This window comes from Aedes albopictus, chromosome 3, assembly GCF_035046485.1.
Source record: "Aedes albopictus strain Foshan chromosome 3, AalbF5, whole genome shotgun sequence".
Taxonomy (NCBI): domain Eukaryota; kingdom Metazoa; phylum Arthropoda; class Insecta; order Diptera; family Culicidae; genus Aedes; species Aedes albopictus.
This window is the reverse complement of record NC_085138.1, coordinates 183,067,798-183,086,076: the sequence shown is the minus strand read 5'-3', so window position 1 is coordinate 183,086,076 and position 18,279 is coordinate 183,067,798. Positions and strand designations below refer to the sequence as shown.

At 39.7% G+C, this 18,279-nt stretch overlaps 1 protein-coding gene across 1 annotated transcript in view; it reads right to left on the bottom strand.

Annotated features, from left to right (window-relative positions):
• LOC109429237 (Kv channel-interacting protein 4) overlaps nt 1-8,674 on the bottom strand; it is a 165,227-nt gene extending 156,553 nt beyond the window's left edge. Inside the window, exon 1 of the mRNA XM_029862848.2 lies at nt 8,595-8,674. The gene's annotated coding sequence lies outside the window, so the exon portion shown is untranslated. The remainder of the gene's footprint in view (nt 1-8,594) is intronic.
• Between the last annotated feature and the right edge of the window lie 9,605 nt (nt 8,675-18,279).

The following is an 18,279-nucleotide window of genomic DNA, read 5'->3' as shown; positions in this document are numbered from 1 at the left end:
GATGTTGGTGGTGTGTTCGTAAATGAACGAAGATCCAACGGGGTCCTTGAGGCCAATAAGCCAATTTTGGGTAAATGTACATTTACCCAAATTTGGGTTGAATTTACCTACTCTTGAGTATATTTTTAGCTAGAGGTAAAGGCAATTTACCTAGCATAAGTTTAATCGACTCACGCAAATGTTGACTTATTGGGCCGAACTATGGGATTGCGTCAAAAGAATCCAATTTCGGGTAGTTTGGTGGTTCCGTGTACCTCGTGCAGCATTGTTGTACTTTGTCAATATGGATTCCCATAGACATGATTTAGCAAATAGTATCTTTCTAAATTCTAAAATTAACTTTCAGCATTTTACGGGTGCATTAAATAAGCTGCTGAAATGTACTCCGTCAAAGCAATATGGCGAGTTATTTTTTACAGCAAAGGCCTAAATTTTCACTCGCAAAATGATAGGTAGACTGAGGCGCGTTGGGAATACGGAGCCAAAATGCGTGACTTACCGATAAATCTGGAGCGGCACACAAATTGACGTTCTCGGTCAGACTTTTTTGCGGTATATTTGTGCACATAATTATTAATCACTTGAACGAAACTGTGGGTGCACAGTCACTGGCAGTGACGAATGTGGTGACTAGCTGACTAGTTGTCGAACCGGTCACAGTTTGTAAGCCGACTATAAGTTGTATCTTGGTTATAATTCGATTGCGTATTAAAGCCGTTTATATCACGAATGGATGTTTTATATTGGCTCCACCTCTTGCGCTTTTTTAGTTGTTATTTAGTCGGTAATATGACGATTGGTTCAAATGGCATAACTTTCAATATAGTTGCATACAAATTACAGGAACTTATTAATGTCCAAGTGTGTTGCTTGGGTTACTATCTGACCTGTTCTTTGCGGGGCCCCTTCTCCTTCTGCTCCACCACCTCTCCTTCTTCCTCGACTCCAACAACGGCTCGTGCGCGGGCGTGGATCCTCGGCTCGCTCTCCACGGGTTTCGGGGGGGGGGGGGGGGGGGGGTTGGCTTGGGACTCTCGCTGGGCTTCAACTACTCGTCCGGGTCCTACCGATATTGTAACGGATCGGTCTTCAGTCTTTGCCGGAATTACTCATGGACCCACGGGCGTCGTAGGGCGCTTCACGAGGTTTTAAACTCAAAAACGGCGGGGTTCTGATGTCCTCTTCGCCTCCTTTCCACTTCTTCAAACTCCTTCTATAACTTCTCACTGCTTTTATTGTCTCCCCTTCTCAAACTTTGTGTAATTGTCGACTGTCTTAATTGACGAACTCTATGCAAGTGAGTCTGCAATATGGAGTGAACAAGCTTGGAGGTCCACGACCTCGTACCTCGGTCATTGCCCCCACATTCCATGTTGTGATCTATTAATGGCCCCATTACGCCACCCCTCATGGCCGCCCAAGATTGGTAACCATCCATCTGGCGGTGGGTTTTGGAACTGAGGTGGGTGGATGATGGTGATCTTCTCGCAGGGTGGTCGAGCCTGAACCTGACTGTCGCTGTCGGGAGTTTAGCTGGGAAAAACCTACATTCATAACGAATACTACCTGCTATATTTAAACATTCACGGTTCACACAAAATAACACAAACTTCTCGGTAGTACTCACAACACGAATTATACAACACTTACATATTTGATGTGTTTTAAAAGTGTTTTCTGCTAGTTATATGACGGAAGAAAATGTTCCATTCAAACGTTTAAATGAGATCGTATTATAAAAGTGTTTTGCAAGTATTATTATTGACTGGCAGCTTCAAATATATTTGGGATGTGAATGGCATTTGCTTTGAGCATAAAGTTTAGTATTATAAATGTACTGCGATACATCTTATAATACTTGTAAGATGTTTTATAAGCCGCCATTTTTTGCGCTGTTTTGATTATATAAGTGTTCAAAATTATGTTCATAATGCAAGAAAAATACACTTTATTTTGTACAAAAAGTGAATTTTAAACAATTATATAACATGTTGTGTTACTTGGGTAGGGGTAGGAGTTGCTGGGCAGAGGCTAGTGGATCACAATGGGATCTGAATTGCGCTGCATACCCAGCCTTTACCGTGCCTGTTAAGAAAGTTTAGCAATCCTGAAATATCTCAAAGATATTTTGGAATGGCTCTGAGTTTCACCGAAGTCCACGGATCTGGGTAGGTTAAACAAGGTAACGTAACTTTCCATGGCACAAACAATGACTACAACGAATGTAGATTTCAAAAGATGTGTTTCATAAAAGTTTACACAACCTTAAATATTTCAAAGGTACAGAACGATGCCTACTAGTCTTTGAAGAATATTAGCAAATATGATTCATTATGTATCATTATTCAATGTAGCAGGCTAGCATTTCAAGTGTAGATATAAAGTTGTGTACTCCATGAAAAAAACGTATAACCTAAATTATCACGAAACTATCATGGAGTAGTTTGAGAGTTAACCCTCGACGGTCGCGTCTTAGACTACCTGCAGCAACGCCGCGTTCACGCTGTGTACCACATGCGTGCATTTTTCATGGTGCGTGGACTCAGTACACGACGCGACCGCTCCCGGGTTAAGAGGTTCACGGATTGGTTTATAATGTTACTATATAGGGTAAAAGGGTATAATGCGCCCCACCGGGGCAAAACGCCCCTCTTCATTTTCCAGCGATTCAAGCGCTTTTCGCATGTGTGATCGATTAGAAATCTCAAATATTGAAGATTTATTGCCATCAAGCTGGTCCGTTAGTGGATTGGTACAGAAAAGCAATAAAAATATCAAAAAGTCTGAAATCGAGGCTTTTGGCGTAATATTTTACCTCTTGTGAGCTTACTTCATTGTAAACGAAGCTAGTTCTTTTCGCTTGTGTTACTTTGCAACTTTTATGCAGTTAAACACTTGTTGAAAGACCCTCCTAGGATAAGCATGTGGTGGAATTATCCCCTGGGACAGTTTAATCACGGGGCTGGACGTTTTTCTTTGGAGGGGGCGTATTGCCCCGTTTGTTTTGATAAGGCAAATTTTGGAACGTTTTCGAAAAACGTTCCAAAGCTTCCATAGCCACGTCTCCAAAGGCAAAGTTCGCATGCAACACTTCACTAACTTTAGTAACAACGATTTGCAGTGAACAATAGATGGAATAAGGCGCTAGTTTCAGATATATTGCCATTTCTGCTTAGGGGGGGCATATTATACCTGTTTACCCTAAAACGAAATAATCAGGGGTTTTTATATCAATAAAGATTCATTTTCATTAATTGTAATGGTACAGTTCATTGTGAGAATAACTACTGTTCCTGTCAAGAGATAAACTTCAGGACAGCTTGGACGACTCAAAATGTCCCAAAGGTTTATGAAAATATCTAGTAGACATCCCAAGTAACAATTCCATTGCAGATTGGTTATGTTTGATTTTTATTAGGGATTTATTACAGTAATAATTAAAACTCACAGTTTTATGACTACTTTTATGAAAACCATCGATAAAATGTTTTATAGTATACTTGAAGATATCCATAAAGCCGTATTTCAAGAGTAAACAAAACTCTCTGATATGTAAACCTTCTGGCATTTATTATTACCGTAAACTGGGGTGTAGTTGATCAGTGGGGTGAACCTGATCGATCACTCAATTACCCGCGGATATCGACTTTCAAGGAAGCAACAATTATTTTTTAACCATTCGCAATCCAATGACGTAACATTAAAATGGAATGATAATTTCACAGACAAACAGACGTATCACTTGGAACAAATAGCGGTAAAAATCATCGTCACGAAAACATAATCGCCCAATGCTAACCAGGCTGTGTTACGCAAACCACTTACTAGGTGGCAGTAGTGAGCAAACGTCAAACAGGAGCAAAAACGATGCGAGTGCCGTGACCGAGCGATTCGCGAACTACAAAATATTTGAACTAACCGGTAAAAAGGGTAACGATGAGAAGTGAGTAGAGTGAGACGTCTGTTTGTCTGTGAAAACTTCCTTGAAAGTCAATATCCGTGGGTAATTGAGTGATCAGGTTCACCCCACTGATCAACTACACCCCAGTTTACGGTACCACAATAAAACTAAAAAAAACTCTCAACAGATGGCGATCCGTTCGATTAGTAACGACATCTGTTGGTGAAAAGCAGAAACTACGACTAGGTTTATTGCGGTCATCATAAAAGTAAAATTGCTTTCGGTTTACTTTCGCTAATTATGGTCGTCGCCATATTGAAAAATTAGCTGACGTGAATTGAAAATACAGTCGGAACCCGCTCGTTGAGCGACAACCTCCACCCAACCAACGAATTCGATTCGTTGGTTGGGTGAAGTGACAGCAGCACAAGGGGCGTGCGCATTGTTTTTTTTAATCATGTTTAGGTTGGAAGTAAAAAGTAAAATGTTTCAATTTGTTTCACATTTAGAGCAAAACTGATACGTTTTGCAAGATACATATATGGCTAATGCGAGAAATAATTATTTTTACCCATTTTAGTCGGTGAAGTGAAAATACAGATGAATAATTCACCACCCGGACCAAACTGCAAGCACAAAACGCTTTCAATGATCGACAAAATAAAGATTGGCGATGTTTTGCATTTGTTTATAATTAATTGTCCATATCGTTTTTTTTAAGAAATATGAAATAGAAATTCTTTTCGATTATTAGTAAAGTTTAAGAAACCAAAAACTCATTAGCTCGCCCCTCGGAATTACAGATTGGTTGTCATTTTCAGTTTGACATTGAATTATGACATCCAGGTTCTTTTTAGTTGGCTGACAGCTCAACTAACGGGGTCCCAACTAAAAAGTCACCCAACTATTAAACCCCCAACCAGCGGGTCCCGACTGTAGTTAAGCAATGAATTGATAGTTTGCCGCCATTTCTATAACATGCCCACGTAAATAATCTCCCTCAGCTAAGTTTTCTTGTGATTCGAGATAGTTTTACTAAATAAACAAGTTGATTTATTTCATCTCAACATGATAAATATTCACTATTTTCGAAGCGTATTAATTTTACGTTTCTGCAACCCCAATATTCACGGTAAAATTGAATGCGCATAAGCCTACCAACAAAATAACTACTAAAATATTACTTTGAAGATAGCTTTCTACTTACTAATAATATATCCTCCAGAACTTTACGAGCCATCGAAGAAGCTTCTGCATCTTGAGCTGTCATATTTTTTGTTGAAAAAAAAACAACAACAATCATCATAACCTTTTTTCGAGAATGGAAAATTTTCAACTAGGTTTTAAAACAGTTTTATTGCAACTCTTAATGTGGTTTGCAAAACCTCTCCGAGAGTGGTCCACTTAGCCGGAAGATGCTCTTAAAGAGGTTACCAAGAGGTTTTGATGTAAAAACAAGTTTTATAGCAAGTTTTATAAAATTGGTCATGAAGATCTCTTATAGAGCCGAACAATACGTAAAATGTTATTTGGGATCAGATTGGTCCAGTAACCACGCTTGATTATGCAGCGTTACTCAGTATATCAGATATGGCTACTGTTACGAGTGTAAACCTGAAGTTCTGAACTCTGTAACGTTTTGACGTTTTTATTATTAAATAAAAGTTTTGAATTCGGTTAAATTAAATTATTATTTTATTTGAATATTTCGATTTTGTTTTTAATGTTCGTTTTTATGTAATTTATAATTAGATTCATGATCATTTTAGTTAATTTGTAGCTTTTGACGTTTTTATCTTTTCAAGTAAAATCCAATTGCAGATTATTTGACTTTGAATTTGAACATTTGAGAATATCGTTCGTGTATGGTTTGTGTCCTGACTAAAATATGTAACGTGTATATGGGAAACGTAGCTAATAGGATATTTTGATGGCGCGGAATATTCTTCGCGGCCATCTGAAATTGGTTGGCGCAATTTTGGAAATTACTTGACTATTTGAATAGCTTTAATGTTTCAAAAGAGGCAGAGTTTCTTGCACGAAGCGCATCTTCTACTCTGCCATTTCGCTACTGATTCGGCTGGAGAGCAGAGGTGCGCGGATTAAAAGTTTAATATTCAGTTCCGTTTAGTCAAGTTGAATTTGAACGTTTTGTTAGTTTTGTTGTAACAATAAGGTAATAAGTTTAGTGAGTGATTTATGTAAAGTTGTGTTAAACGTTTTGCGTGTTTTTGACTCTTTCTCTATAGTAGTGGACTGAGGTCCGTCTAAACCGTGATTTCTGCAAATTTAAGTGTATTTCATCGTATTTTACGGAAAAAGGTAATTGTTAAGTTTAAATTGAAGTAAAATAATTGTATTGATGTGATTTCGTGTTGGACGTGTAGCGCCCAGCGCTTTTTCCGTACGGCTGGATTTTTTTGTGTTATTTCGACGGTCGTTATCGCCGAGTTGTGGTTCCGTTGGCGGTGTGAATCGCTCTCTCATCCGTTGAAGCATTTGACCCGTGTGCCCGTCAAGGCCCGCCTCACGAAGGTAGCTAAACAGAGGGTTGTGCAGTCGCTAGAGCATCAGGGTAGCGAATTCTCCCGTCGGTCGCTAATCGCCGAAGGTAAGGTCCCATCCGTTATTCCCCGAGGACCGGAGTACGAGAGTCGGTTCGTTTCCGCGTGTCGCCAAATGCATGCCGCGAACTAGGTCCAAATCCGGGAAGTAGAAGTCGTGCCATTCCCCGCTCGGCCATAGTTGGAATATAAGTACGCGAAGCCGGGTCGCTGGGCTGTGTTGCGCTTCTATTGACCGGAAAGGACCATCCCGGGAACTCTCGTTAACGTCAAATCGGAAGCTTCCGTCCAGCCGCCACACCCTCTGCACCGTTCTTCGGCCATATACACACGGGTCCAGTAAGTCGTCGCCGGACACGCCGATGGCCACCTACAAGCCGTCGCCATAATCGAGGACTGCCTGCCGCTATCGAGAAACATCGCACCGACTAGTAAAACCTGCGCAGGTACGTCTTTTTTGTTCATGGCTATGAAACATTTCCGTTCCGTACATTTTTGTAAAACGTCCAACCCGAATGAATGTCAAATTGAGTTTTAATAATGAATTTTAGAAGTTTGGTTTGAATTATTTGTTTTAACTACGTTTAACGATATCTATTTAAATAAAATTACTCACTTGCTTTTCTTATGTTGCGTTGTGTTTAGTTTGCGTTATTTTATTCAGTTTTCCCCAAGATTCAGTAGTGTTTGATAGAGTTTAAGATTCGGTTTCGTTTATAAGAAATTTTGCCGATTTTTCCGCGAGCCGTTCAACTTTCCTCTGAGATACTAGTCTCTTACAAAAGTCGGGCAAACCTAACACGACCGGTGGTCTCTCTTCGAGAGTGGCGCTAAAGCCACCGTGCTTTGATTAGATCTTTTGAGAAAGTTAGCGAACGGTTACAACTCTAAGATAGTTTGGCTAATTTGAAATATCGAATCTCAGTCAAATCCCAGTAGATTATGCAAAAAGACAATTACACCGTCTTCGACCTTGCGGCCTCTACAGACTGAACAATACTAACATTTGACAACGGACAACACATATAACACCCAGTGGCCCAGTGGAGAATTTTTCGTTTGACGAAAAGTTTTCCCCGACTGGAGCGGGAATCGAACCCACACTCCGAGGCTTATGAGACACCTAAACGACTGACGCCGCTAACCGCTCGGCCACGAAGCCCACAACAAATATCGGTACACTCGGTAATCGTATTTACCGTTCTCCAGTAACGATATTTATACCGTGTATCAGTAACTTTTGACAGTTTATTATCTGAGCTCGGTAACTTATTTACAGAATGTCCGCAAAAGAAACAACCGAGCGTACCGAGTTAAATCTGCTGTTGAGAACTCAGTAAAAATATGGGAAAAATACCGAGCTGATCTTAGTGTGTATGACCCCTCCGGCTCCAAAGGGTTAACGTCATTATTTTATTTTCTTTATTAGAGAGATTTTCCGATCGCTTATCAAACGTTCAGCATAAAATGTTGCTGCAGTTCGGCTAAATTTAGCAAAATATTGTTGAAAGCCTTTGGGACTTGGCAACTAATATGAATGCACCAGAAAAAATCATTATTCGCTGTTTGCTCAAATATTTTAGATTTTCGACCCATTTTTACCCTTCTGAGCTTCTGACCAACTGTTGCTCTTAGCAACGATATTTTGAATGTGAAAGTTATGTATCTCCTAAGGTTTTTATAATGTTCTAGTCTTGCACAGTTTGTGCAAGTGCCTTGAGCGCAGCCTCACAAATGATCATAATATAAAATTACACAATTTGCAGAATAAGTGATACTTAATACAGGATTTCTGAAAACTGTTATAGAAACAAAGTGTTCTATATTGAAGAAATATTGTGTGAATGTGTTATTCCAAACATAAACTAAAACAATAGGGTCTGGGACCCTTTGAGCAGGAGCATCTATTTTGGGCACTTGCTGCTATATCTCAGTCAATTTTTAACCGATTGACTTGATTTTTGAGACACGATCAGATAGGCACAGTATCTAGCCATGTGCAAAAATTCAAGTCAATCGGTTCGAAATTGACTGAGTTATAGCAGCAAAAGTCCAAAATAGGTGCTCCTGCCCAAATGGTCCCAGACCCTATTTTCACAAATTTTAGTAAAAAAATAAATTCACTTTACATAATTTTGACGGCAACATTTGGATCTCTCAATACTCTTCTCTGCGGGTCCACTGTGTACTGGGCTAGAACGGTTTCACTCAAGGGGACGGCAACCTATTTTTTCACTATGGAGTTTGACAGGTTGGATTGTGCCTCCTTACGTGGAGCATAAATTTATGCTCCAGCCAAAATATTCACCAACACAGTCGTGAAATTTGAATGTTTACCTTTTTACGAGGGATATCGGTGCAAAACGCTCACATCACATTAGATCTCATAAAAGTGTTGATCATGAAAAAGCTGCATTATTTGATAATTTTCAATTTGAGAAGGTCGATGTTTAGATAAAGTTCCTACAGAGAGTGATAATTGTTTGTGAAAAGTCACACAATACCTCTTTTTGTAAACTTTGTTCACCGAAGTGCGTTTTTCCTTATTTTCTCCCGCTGCTGTATTGAGTGAATGTTGGTATTAGTGTGCTCTGGTTGCGCATGATAAGCGGCAACAAAATCAGATCATCGTAGCATCCCCGTGGTTTCACTTGACCGGCTATCTACGATCGAATCCACCCGGCGCGCCGTGACCATGCCGGTGCCATATACAAATGCGTTCGATCTTCTTTTATTGGCGTTTGAATCGATGTTATTATTACCGCTCGATGTACCACCACTAAGCGAACCGAAAAATTCTTCCACCGCTCCGACGCCTGCTGCTAACCGTCGTCGGCGTGTCGTTTTCGATGATGAGATTGTTAGCGTAAAAGCCAGGCCACCGCACGGAACAAACGCAGAAGAAAAATCACGATCGTGAATCAATCACGGGGCAAACCGTGAGCGGCCGGACGCGCGCGTTTGCAGACTGGATCGACCGAACTGGCAGTCCGACGCGTTAACCTGTGAAGTTTAGCGCCGCGCCGTTCACTCGCTATGGCTATAGTTTGCTGATGTACACAACAGCGTACATGTGAGAAAGTAACCGTTTTACAGTAGGTACGAGGCAATCAAGTGGTCGATTACTACTACAAACAGCGATGTATCGCCATTCTCCAATCGCCGATTGAACCCGAACGTGATCGTGAAAATAGTTTGGAAGATGATACAAGAAAACTCAAGAGAAGAAAAATAAATTAGCTATTTATCAATATGCTTCAAAACGCTTTGTCATACGGATTTATTCATATGACTAATCATCACAACGCACCTCCAGTCAACTATGGGTAGGTGCAAATTTCACGCATCACCCAATATACCATTGACATTTCAGACATTATCACAGTGCTTTTTCTGTCTGTTCTAATGACTACATCGAACAAATCTTCGTAGATACTTTGGTAGGAAACACTAAAGCACATATAGTGATGTAACGAGTTGTATAAACTCCATATACCATGCGTCTCCATTGATATGGAGACGCATCATATAATGCATACAACTTGTTGATATGGAGACGCATGGTTCTGCAGTGCACACATCTTCACTGCCATATATAGTTCTATATGTACTTGGTCTGATCAAGTAACATGTTGTTGAAAAATAAACCTGGAAGCCCAGTTGTTACACTTATTTTTTTTTTCAATTCTAAACCTATTCAAGAGCAGTTCACATTATAGGATGGTTCGGGTTACCTACCAGTAATCTAATCAGGTGTAATCAGGCATAATGAAAAAAAAATGAACGAATACTGTAAAGTTAGGGCACAACAAAGGCTGGGTATGCTGCGCAATGCAGATCCCATTGTGGTCCACTTGCCTCTGCCCAGCAACTCGTATCCATATCTCCTCGTGGTACCGGCCGGAAACAACGAGCAACCTTAGGGAAGCTCGGGTAACCAACCCCGGTGCGAACTTTGGTCGTAGGCTGACAGGGAAGGGGAGTTTGCTTCTGCAAACCTGAGCGTCTGTTCTCCAGGAGGAGCGGCTCACAACAGCGTCTGATCCCCATATTAGGGTCGACTGATCAACGTCCGAGTACCAGGGAAGGACTCTAAGCTCAACTGTGCACTATGGTCCTCTGGAAAGAAGGGGATTGGTCTGCAACCAAGCTCAGTTGTTAGGTACTCTCTAATTATTTACATTCGACCACCCTATAATCTAATCATGCATAATAAAACAAATGATAAACGTATGCCGTTAAGTTAGTTGGGCTGCTCAATGGTGACTCCAACGTCAATCTACACTAATACCAAAGGGTTTGATTATTGAACGCTTACAGCGCCACCTAGCGGCAAAAATCGAGAACTTAAAATTTCTGCATACATTTGGCCAAGTTTTCCCATACAAACTTCAGGCGTTTTGAGCGCCCCCTTAGGCTCAACCGATTTTGCTCAAATTTTGAACGTAGCTTCTGGGAGTCCAAAACAACTGATTTAGGAGGTAAGACTTGGCATTTTTCGAAATTTTTGTTTTTCATATAAGTGTGGGCCACCCTAATACACTTGCATACAAAAGTTCAAGTCATTTTCATAAAGTAGAAATATAGTTGTTTCATTATTCAAAACAGTTCTCTGCGCCAAAATTTAAAAAATCCCGTTAAAAAGTTATGATGAAAAACATGATTTCTAGGGGTCATGCACATACAACGTAGAAACTTCTCCGAAGAAACTATATTGCAAAAATCAACGGTTGAAAAGTTATTAAAAAGGCGCACGAAATCGGCAAAATAAAACACTGTGGGCTGGTGCGCATGTCATTTGACATTCCACGAACCACCGGAAGTTTGTTTCAGGTGTCTGAAACCAAGACACAAGCCATGGGACTAGACTACAAAGCTGCCGACAGGAGCAAACTGTGTAGAAGATGCAGCGCCAAAGACCATAAGGCACAAGGCTGCACGAGTCCACCCATTTATCTGTTTTGTACCGGGAAATCCGTGAACAACAGGCATCCAATGGGTGGTCAAAGGTGCCCGGCCTTCAAAAAGCCGCAGTGAACAAATCACAGTGCAGGTAAGGCTGAACCTGAACCACTGAACGCAGCTCAGCAACTGCTTTGTCAGGCGGTTTCTGAGTGGGGGGCGGATATCGCCATCATTGTAGAACCAATGCCGGCAACGGCAATTGGATCGCGGATGGGTCCAGAAAAAATGGCGGCGATATGGACGACGGGTAAATACTAGAGATGGTCGGGTTTCGGGTTTTCAAACCCGAAACCCGACCCGAACCCGAACCCGACGGGTACGGGTCGGGTTCGGGCTTGGAAATTTGAAAAAAGCTCGGGTACGGGTCGGGTCCGGGTTTAAACAATTTCAAAATGTTCGGGTTCGGGTCGGGTCGGGTTTGAATAATGTCGGGTTCAAGTCGGGTTTGGTACCAATGTAGATAAATCAGTATTCAGAAAAATGTTTTATTTGTTATATCCGATACATTTAATGATTATTATTTAACTCGGGTTTCGGTCGGGTTTATTGGCAATTTTTTTTTCGGGTTCGGGTCGGGTTCGGGTTTGATCAACGAAAATTTTTCGGGTTCGGGTCGGGTCCGGGTTTGACGGAGCAAAAAATTCTCGGGTACGGGTCGGGTCCGGGTTTTGAAATTGAAAATTTTTCGGGTACGGGTCGGGTTCGGGTCTGTAAAATTTGAAACCCGACCATCTCTAGTAAATACCCCGTCCAAGAGTTTGTATCTACTGCCTATGAGGGCTTCATCGTCGCCAAAGTAAACGGGGTCTTATTCTGTAGCATCCGCGGTGGCTGATCGAGCAGTTCATACAGATGCTGGACTGTATGACGACCGTGCTAACAGTGTTGAGGTTAGATTTCCGGTGGGGGTGGAGATTGTCTGCTTTGCTGACGACATTACGCTGAAAGTCTACGGTGATTCGCAGAAGTGGAGTTGACTACTACCCGCTCGATCAAGGTTGTGGAGGCTTGGATGAGGTCCAGGAAACTGGAGTTGGCTCACCACAAAACTGTGGTGATGGTTGTGAACAGCCGGAATCGGAGTAGCAAGCGATGAGCAGTGTAGGCGATTGCTCTATCACGTCGAAGCGCTCCGTCACACTTGGACGTGATGATCGACTATAAGCTTACCTTCGGTAGCCACGTTGATTACGCCTATAATCAACGCCTCCACAGCTATACCCGAGTAGGAATGAATAACTGCCACATAACTAGAGCATACCAAAATCAGGTATTTATTTATTTATTTATTTATTTATTTATCTCTTGAATTCATGTAACTTAAGACATAATCTTTTTTAACGTTACAACATGATGTTTAACTCAGAAAACAGTTCTTAATTTCTAATATCTATTTGTTCTCTATAACTGTATGGACCTGACTACTGCAAGTGCTGCAGGAGATCCCTCTTGAAGCACGGAAACGAATTTATTTCCTTTATTTATGTAGGTAAGTTATTCCAGCTAACAATGCCCCTTACAAATAAAGTTTGGCTATAGTATGAAGATAACTTTTTGTTCTTGTTCCTCTTAACGGTACCAGTTTTTCAAAAAGATAAGCAGGGGAAGATGTTTTAATTAATCTGAATAGTCTTACGCATGATCTATATCTATAAAAATTAAAAAAAGGGCATCCTAAAAGGTTTTTCTGCAAGAGAGACACGTGTGAAAAACGAGAGAGGTTGTAAATATAACGAACACAGGCATTCAACGCAACTCTTAGCCTGTCCATTGATCCAACCAACGCATTTGTGAAAATGAAATCACCGTGCAGAAAATGAGGCAGAATTAAAGATTTAAAAAGTTTCAGTTTAATGGCAGAATTACAGTGTCTAGTCCTTAAATTTAATGTTTTTAATGATCTGTAGATTTTGGAGCATTGCATATTAATATGAGCATCCCAATCTAAGTTATTTTTAAAGATAACACCCAAATTATTTATACGATCGATGAATTGAACTTCAACACCATCTATTAGGAGTTGAGGTGGTAGTGGGGTATTTTTTAGCTTGGATATTAACATCGCTTTAGTTTTATCGGGATTAATCGGAAGAAGATTTTCTTTGGACCATTTCATAAGTTTTCGGAGGTCATGATTCATGCGAATACCCACGAACCTCATATCAATGTTTCCATCAGTACAAATATAAATTTGCACATCATCTGCAAAAATATGAACAGAACAAAAATCCAAAACAGTTGGGAGATCGTTTATAAAGAGTGTGAAAAGGATTGGTCCAAGAACGGACCTTTGGGGAACACCGGAAATAGTTGGTCTAAATTCAGACAGCTCCCCATTGCAATAGACCGCTTGACTCCGCTGGCTCAGATAATTACCGATTTTGCAGAACAGTTGGAGAAATTGTACAGAGATATAAGCTTGTTTATTAATTTACTATGAACCACACGATCAAATGGAAATGCCTTTGAAAAGTCAATCAACAATAAAATAGTTACACCATTTTTATCAATTGACTTTGCAATGTCGTCATGAACCTTTAATAATGCAGTATCAGTACTATGATGCCTTCTAAAACCAGATTGGAAACTATGAATGTAGTTCATTCTTGAAACGTATTCTGTGATCTGAACTTTGATCAATGTTTCAAAAATGTTAAATATTGTGGGCAGCAAGCTAATTGGTCTAAGGTTTGAGATAGCTTCTACGTTTGGTTTTTTATTTATTGCTATAACCTTAGTACATTTCCATTGAGTAGGGAATTTACTAGAAACGATGATTGAGTTGAAAAGATGCTCAAATACAGGTAATGCAAAAGAGGAAATAATCCTCAGAAACTTGATGGGAATGCCATCAAATCCAATAGCATTGGACTTGATATCAAAAATAGCATTTATGATTTCATAGTCCATTACAGGACGAAAATGAAAACCATCATCATTTGTTGAATATCGTATTGTTTCTCTATCACCTGCAGAAAAATTTGAGGAAAAATATTCATTTATATCATTTGGGGAATGTTTACTCACAACTGGTGGAGGAGGTTCTTTTGCCGATACGCCAAGCCTTTTTACGTTATTCCACAATTGTTTGCTAGGGAGATCAAGATTCAACTTTTGTCTGTCATGTGCTATTTTTGCATTGGAAATCATTGAACTTACTGAATTGCTCAATCTTTTGTATCGGGACTCGTTTTCGGGAGTTTTGGATAGTTTCCAATTTCTATAAGGGGGCATCCATTAAGTACGTCACGCTTAGAGGGGGGAGGGGGGGGGGGTTTGTGAAAGTGTGACAAGCAATGTATTAGGTATAGGAAAAACCCGTACGAAGGGGGGGGGGTTGAACATTCTTAGTTTTAGCGTGACGTACTTAATGGATGCTCCCTAAGCTAGATCTCTGTTTATCATAGCTATTTCAATGTCATTATTGAACCAAGGGTTCTTACGAAACTTTCGAAAACGCAATGGAAAGAATTGATCGTGAAGCATAGCAAGATGATTATTAAAGATATTTGTCAACATATCTGGGTCATCAACGCAAAAATAATCATTCCAGTTGATTCTAAAGAAGGACTCGAAAAGAGAGGCGTGGTCATAGTTAACGTAATCACGGTACCAGTAACCGGACTCATTATGTTTATTGGAAAAGTTCAGTGAAGTAAATAACAAATCATGTTTGGAAATGCCTGGCAAAGATATCTGACTGAATTTTAACACTGCATCAGGAGTATCCGTTAAAAAAAGGTCCAACAGTGAACTACCTGTACTGTAAAAATATGTAGGTTCTGAGTTAATTCTAGTATAAGACATGCTTGCCACTAAGTCATTCAAGCGTGAAGATCTTCTAGTTTGCTTAAACGGATCAGTGTTGAAATCACCTATGAAAATAGTGGATGAATATTTCATAGAATACTCTTCAAAATGGCTACGCAGAAGATCACAGCAGTCAACCTCCGGAGGATTGTAATATACAGCTAGGAGTAAACGATCTTTGCCAATTAGAATTTCTAAAATTAAATACTCAGTTTTGGTGGAAACATCATTTTCACAAATAACTGATTTCTTGATCAACCGATAAGCTAGACCTTTTCTTATGTAAATACAAATTCCTCCTCCATGTCTATTACGATCATTTCTAAGTAAATTGAAGCCTTCAATATTGATTAATCTGTCATTAATTTCGCTACTCAACCACGTCTCTGTAAAGCTTGCTATGAGAAACTAACGTTTTTAATTCTTCACGCAGAAAAATATATTGTAAAAGCAAAAGTATTACGCATAGATTCAACAAATTTTATTATTGACTCAGGGCTTACCAGAAACTTTTTTTGAATCAACTATTACGCTAATTAGTTTCGAAAAATAGATTTGTTGTTTCTAAAATCGCCTAAAATTGACAACTGTCATCAACAAATGATAAATTTTGTTGAAACAAAAATTAAAATTTGTCAAAACAACAAATGCAATGTATTGGTGTAACTAAAACAATCGGTTTGAAACTAAAACTCGTATTTGTTGAATTTTCAATTTGTTTTTATTTTATTATTATTATTATTATTATTATTATTAAAAACAGTAAACAAAAAACAAAAGTACACATTTTTACGCGTTTTATTATGTTTTTAAATTTGAAGAACCAACATGAGGAATCAAGCACACATCCGGGAAATGCATTTTTGAATACGCTGTAGGCAACTGAATCATGTGTGTAGGGGAGAGATAGAGAGAAAAAGATTAATAGGGCATATAGCGTCAGTTGCTGTGATGCACCACCGGAAAAACAAAGCAAACGATCAACACGAAATGAAACGTCAGTCTTGTAAAGCATTTTGTGCGAGAAGGTATCGCTCCTCCTCGTTAGCGTGCGTTTGGCTGCAGGATTCGGCTCAAGATTCGGCTGGTGTGCTCGGAAGTGTCCCTCCGGACACTACAGTGTGACACGGTACGGTACGCGCTCGCAACCCTCAGGCACATATGCCTGTAAGTACTTTCCAGCTTCCGCCGGACCGCCATACCTAAGTATGGGCGTAGCAACACTAGCCAGAAGCTTGCGCTTACTGGCGTACACTGCAGAGCTATTGGACATCATCCAGGACAGTGCCGCAATAGCTGTGGAGGCTCTTTTACAGGCATAATTGACTTGGCTACCAAAGGTAAGCTTATCGTCGATTATCATGCCCAAGTGTTTAACGGAGCGCTTTGACGGGATAGTGCACTCACCTACACTGATCACCGCCTGCTGCTCCAACTTCCGGTTGTAGCAAAGAGTTGTGTGCAAAGCTGATGTGCAGCCTGAGCACTGTTGTCCTTCTGACTTCAGCTGGATTGAAGAGGTAATAAGTTCCAAGCATCTAGCTGGATTGAAGAGGTAATAAGTTCCAAGCATCTGTTCACCAAGGAGGTGCGGCTCAAACAGCGTCAGTTTTGGCTTCCAGCGGCTGAATATGCAATGCTCCTCCACCAGAAGCTGTGCCTAGAGTGGCAGCAGCCCCACCACTATGGGGCGGCTTCATACAAACAGGTGACCAATCAATTCGCGTCAATTTTATAATGTCTTGCCCCTACTCGTAGGGTTTATGTCTTAAATATATGAAAAACATGTTGGACCTTCTGGTGTATATATATGTATGGATACTTCTCAGGTGTCCGATCTCCTTGAAGTTTAGTGTCTACTTTTTGAAGGTTTTTAATGGTCTGCGAAGTAATTTAGAGGTCCGCAAAGATCTACAATTGTATTTGAATATTATTCAAGACCTTTTGGTAATGCCGTGCATGGTGTGCTCTTTAAATGATTTAAATGAATATGAATATGAATTTGATATAGGATGTAAGATGAAGAATACAAGATAAAGGATGTGGAATGATGGTGATGATGATGATGATGAAGGATGAAAAATGTAGGATGAAGGAAGATAGATGTAGGATGAAGAAAGAAGGATATATGATGTAGGATGAAAGATGAAAGATGAAAAATAAAGAAAAGATGTTGGATGAGGTATGAAGGATGATGATGATGATGATGATGAAAATGATTATGATGATGAAGTATGGATGTAAGATAAAGGATAAAGGATGTAGAATGATGGTGATAATAATGATGAACGATGGAAAATGTAGGATGAAGGAAGATAGATGTAGGATGAAAAATGAAGGATATATGATGTAGGATGAATGATAGAGGAAAGTTGTTGGATGAAGTATGAAGGATACAGGATGTGAGATAAAGGATAAAAGATGTAAAATGATGGCGATGATGATGATGATCAAGGATGAAGAATGTAGGATGAAGGAAGAAAGATGTAGGATGAAGATTGAAGGATATAAGATGAAGAATGTAGGATGTAGGATATAGGATGTAGGATGAAGGATTAAGAATGATGATGATGATGATGATGATGATGATGATAATGTTTATGATGATTATGATGATGAAGTATGAAGGAAACAGGATGCTGGTGATGATTATGTGAATGAAAAATGAAGAGGATTAAGAATGGATGATGTAGGATGAAGTATGAAGGATGAAAGATGAAGGACAAAGAATTAATGTTGTAGGATGAATGATGAAGAATGTATGATGAAGGAAGAAGTATGTAGGATGAAGGAAGAAAGAAAAAGGATGAAGAAAGAAGGATAAAGGATGTAGGATGAAAGATGAAATATAAAGGAAAGATTTTGGATGAAGTATGAAGAATATAGGATGTAAGATAAAGGATAAAGGATGAAGGATAAAGGATGTAGAATGATGGCGATGATGATGATGATGATGATGAAGGATGAAGTAAGGAAGGTGTAGGATGAAGAAAGAAGGATATAGGATGTAGGTTGAAAGATGGAAGATAAAGGAAAGAT